Source organism: Diplotaxodon limnothrissa, linkage group LG16 (genome assembly GCF_057381915.1).
Source record: "Diplotaxodon limnothrissa isolate DT_005_m linkage group LG16, D_limnothrissa_male_GT1.1, whole genome shotgun sequence".
Classification (NCBI taxonomy): Eukaryota; Metazoa; Chordata; class Actinopteri; order Cichliformes; family Cichlidae; genus Diplotaxodon; species Diplotaxodon limnothrissa.
In genome coordinates, this window is record NC_140611.1 from 7693931 (window position 1) to 7698702 (window position 4772).

The 4772-nt window shown below is 36.1% G+C and overlaps 1 long non-coding RNA gene across 1 annotated transcript; it reads right to left on the reverse strand.

Moving 5' to 3' along the window:
* Nucleotides 1–1882: 1882 nt before the first annotated feature.
* LOC146615665 (uncharacterized) lies at nt 1883–4646 on the reverse strand. The gene is made up of 5 exons (XR_014906975.1): nt 4594–4646; nt 4340–4472; nt 3865–3900; nt 3346–3498; nt 1883–2291 (listed from the first exon to the last, which is right to left on the reverse strand). It is a non-coding gene; the product is annotated as an uncharacterized LOC146615665 (long non-coding RNA).
* Nucleotides 4647–4772: the final 126 nt, after the last annotated feature.

Below are 4772 nucleotides of genomic sequence, written 5' to 3' on the forward strand. Positions count from 1 at the left end.
AAAGCATTTAAAAATTAGTCAAAGGAGCTTGCAAAGAAAAGCGTCTGGACTTCTTTAAGTTGCTTGAAGACGTTTCACCTCTCATCCGAGAAGCTTCTTCAGTTTTCTTTGCAAGCTCCTTTGACTACGATGACCTGGATGACTGAGAACCTTCACAGACATTTAAAAATTAGTTCAGCCTTAATAACTTTGGCAGTATTTTTAATCTATACAACACAGATGAGGAACATTTCACCACAGCTTTGTTTATAGTGTTTTATTGCCACTTTTGCTAGAAGAATGGTTTTAAAAAATCCCTCCATTCTTCATGGTCACCTAATAGTAAATTAATTTCAGTAATGTAGAAGATATTTAACTATACAGGTAAAAATATTTACAATTTTCAGCCAGGTTTGAATATAAACGCAAACATGTCCATGTAAGAAGGCTGTTAGCATTTGAAACATCTCTTTAAAAAGGTGTTGCTGTTTTGTATTATGATTTAGTGCTTTGTATGCTGAAGAACAGGAAACCAGTCACAACTGAATCAAGTCATTTTAAGGGCAATACACCTTAAACACAAGATATCATGATCTTGAAGTGGAAAAACCTCTAAATGGAAAACTCCCCTAAAAACAGTGCGCTAATATTAGCCAGCTGATGTTTTGGAACCTTCCAAGATCCTCCGTTTAACGGAAAGACACCATCTAAATACACAAAATAACCATAATGCTGCGCTTTTTCTTGTTAACAGTGCTGTGTCCCTTCCAAAGGCCAGATGATGCTAGGGGAACCATATAATAATAATAATAATAATAATAATAATAATAATAATAATAATAATAATAATAATAATAATTTAATAAAAATAAGTTTGTGTGTGAAGAGGGCCAGGTTTGTAATTTAGATTTATCGAAACACAAATATATCCAGATATATGCAATTTAAACACAGTAAAAGTTTGCAGGTTTGACACTGATCCAATCTCCTCTTAAATAAGTACAATACGCATAAGATGTTACCTTCACTGTATACATGCAGAAAAAGATAAATGAAAAATTAAACATTCAGAACTGTAAAAGCATCTCTAAAACTATTATAAAGATTTTATACTATACTGTCAAAGACTTAAAGACAAACAATAAAATTAAATTTCATGACTTAGAAATCAGTGGCATATTTAACAGTTTTTGATTAGTTTCAGACTAATCCTAACTGATACTTTCTGTGCACTTTGTGCAATTTGTTTTCAGTGTATAAAAAAAATCCCCTCTTTTACTTATCTTGGTCATTTGATCTCCGTGTACTGCCAGCATCCTGTGTTTGCGGTTTTATGCGGCGGGAGTCGTCGGTCTCTTTCTGTTTGTGTTGGCTGTCACCTAGAATTTATTCCTGACGAAACAGATTTTCTCAGAATTTTCTGAGCACTGACAGCTATAAAAGGCACGAAATGACAGATCAAATCATGTTACCACTGCTTGTCTATATATGATCTATATATTGGAGGGGTTCTACTTTTGGCTATCACCGAACCCATTTCCATGCCTTAAATCTGATTGCCTGAAAACAGCAAAACCTAGTCACTAACGGGTCACTCATCTGAAAAATGTTTCTCAACAGCATATCAACACACTTGAACGATGTAAATCTGCTTAACTTCAGCGTATTACGAGCTTGTATATATGTTATCATTATCATAGTGATATTTAGCTCAAAGCATCCAAATCTGGCTTCAGCTTCAGAGCTGCTGTGCGGGCTGAACTTAAAATTATATGCAAACATATTATAACTTGGTGCTAAATATTGAGTAAAGACTGGTGAGAAAGAAATTAGTCAGTTATGCACAAGCATTACTCATAAATGATTCTCTCATTCATCTGTAGATGGATGTACTGCTGGAACCCAAGATAATATAGTGCATCAATCTCGCATGTTCCTGAGAAAGGCTTTCCACCCACATTAACAAACTTTGTGTTCTTAGGGAGTGGGATTCCCCATCAGGGACTTCAACAGTCAAGCTGTTCCTCTCCAAGTCTTGAACAATTTCCTCTCTTTGGTTGCCTCCTAATTACAGCTTTTTCCCCGTTAAACTCGCGTAACACGCAGGTCCAGCACACCAACAGTTTCCAATCCAGTCTCTTTATCACAACAAATCCACATAAATTCTAATTAAAGTGAATCAACTTCCTGATGTCACTGATTATTTTAAGAGCAAAACCCTCCAGATCAGGTTAAAACTATTTTCCTTTAAAATGTTCACTTATCTCACTGGAGTCTCCAATTTCAGCCGGCTTCCCTTCTCCAACTGTGTCCTACAGAAAAACAAAGAACATCCTTCCTGTTTTCTCTCCCCTTTATTGAGAAGGGCTCAAATCATTACCAATCAACTACTCTCTGTACTCCACTCTAAATAGCTGGCAGCTGGAGAAGAGCTGCAGAACACAAAGACAAAACACAAAAACACCAAAGCATGCAATAACTCAAATGGAAGATGATGCCACTAGGGCTGGGTGATATGGCCTAAAATTCATATCGCGATATAATTTGAAGCATGTGCGGTAACGATATATATCACGATATATTCTTTTCTTCTGTATAACGTGTTTTCCACACTATAAGGCACACTTAAAATCCTTTAATTTTCTCAAAAATCGAGATTGTGCCTTATGTATGAATTCTGGTTGTGCTTACTGACCTCGAACCGATTTTGGCGTGCAGAAATCTGTTAAAAGATGTTTTAGTACAACTTTGGTAAGCCGCACTGCTTGATGGATTGTCAGAGCATTACGGCTGCCGTAGTGAGTAACGGAATACAGTTACTCATATCTTGTATTTTAAATACATAACGGCGGTACATGTATTCCGTTACTCCCCAACACTGATTATGGCAGAATGCAGGTCCCAGATACATGGGTTGCCACTAATACATACTAAGTTGTGCTATAAGAAGAATGACTTTATTGATCCCAAAGGGAAATTGCTATGTCTGATATAGCTCATCTGCAATATTATATGAGAATTAAAATATATGACTACTGACTGACTGATAAGAATATCTGGAGCTGATAGAACATCTGGAGTAATGTTCTATCTGTAGCTGTTCTTGATAAATAATGCTATGTAAGAATTAAAATCAAAAAAGGTTTTTTATGATTTCTGTGCTTTTGAGGCTGCAAATGTTATTATTTTCAGATTTAGTTTTTCTGACCAACAATTCATTTTTAATTCACTGTAAATTAATCCGCAAATATCATTTTCCTGATAACAACCCAGCCAACCCATACCAATGGATGCAGCATAAAAATCTTTTACTGACCTAATGCAATACATATACACTTTGTAGTTAAAGAATTTTAAAGTTCTTACTGTCATCATGGCAGCTACATCCTTTAGCTTTGTGCCCTGTTCCCCCGATCACTTTGCAAACACTTTCAGCAGACTGTCAGAGAGAAACTCAGCTCCGTTAGAAACCTTGACTGTAAAGGCATGGTTGGGATGCACTGGAATGCTGCATTTTATCTGAAATGACATAAAATAATTTTGAAATAACAGCAGGCACTGTGCTTGGTTAATCAGTAATGTTTTGTTGAATAAAAACTGTGTTTCCAGATCTTATGGGATTAAAAAAAATCCAAAGATGTTTGTTTCTGATTTGCAACCCAACAACCCAGAAGTTAAAACCTCATTTTAGTTCAAGTGTGAGTCCAGTAATCACCTTTCTGACAATACATACTGGTATAAGTTAAACCTATATGGCAGATTTTGGATTTCTCAGTTGTATTAATAGGGTGGTCTATTTGAGTATGCATACACCTAATAATTATAAAAACCCTATTATAATTAAGTTACAGAAACCTTAAGCGAAAATAGAATATACTTTCTCACCATAACACCTTGAACCCACAATCCATCAGCTGACTCCTGGTGAAATGCAGAATAGAGGTCATCTCTCAATGTGCAGCAAAAAAACAAACAAACAAAAACAAAAGGACAGCAGGTGAGGGCAGGAGGGGTAGGGATGTAAGCTAGCATAATGCCGCTGATGATATTAGCTAAAGCTGTTCAATGTCCAAAATCTCACTAACACCACGGTGCAGTAAATACACAATGTAACTGAAGAGTCAGTTGTCAAATCTATTCACACAGAAAACCAGATTATGTTATGAGTGCCTCGTAATTAGGTTTAATGTGATATTACGGCTCTTGTGCCAAAGACAAATTCAGATGAAAAAGCGCCAATTCTTTGACAACAGATAAAACAGCAAATAAGTTAGCGGCTCTTTTTTAGCATATTACATGATGACACTCTAGATGTTTAACTACATTTAAATAAATATTAATTCAAAAAATCAAGACATACCAAAAAACATAGAGTTGGCTGCTGGACTTGACTGAGATGGATGCCTTTTTTAAACCACGATCCAAAGCCCGCGAGATGAAATCACGCGTGGTTTCACGAGATTTAACGTTGCTATCGTATTGACTTACTTCACCTGAACATGATATGAACAATTTAATACACCCTTTCTGCATATCATGTAGTTTTTACACTATATAGTTACATTTAACTTTAAAACATGAGGCAATTGTGTTAAATACATGCAAGATGCTTACATAAATCCAAGAGATGGCCAGTCCCTTTTTTTCAGTGTACTCCAGGCCAGAACTTTGATCAGTGGGGAGGGTTTATTGACTGGAAGTGGTGAAAGTCACATCTGTTCAGGGAATCCCCTAACTGGAAACACCCACATGCAGTGCTTACTTGAAAGGGCATATTTGCCCATTCCGCGTAG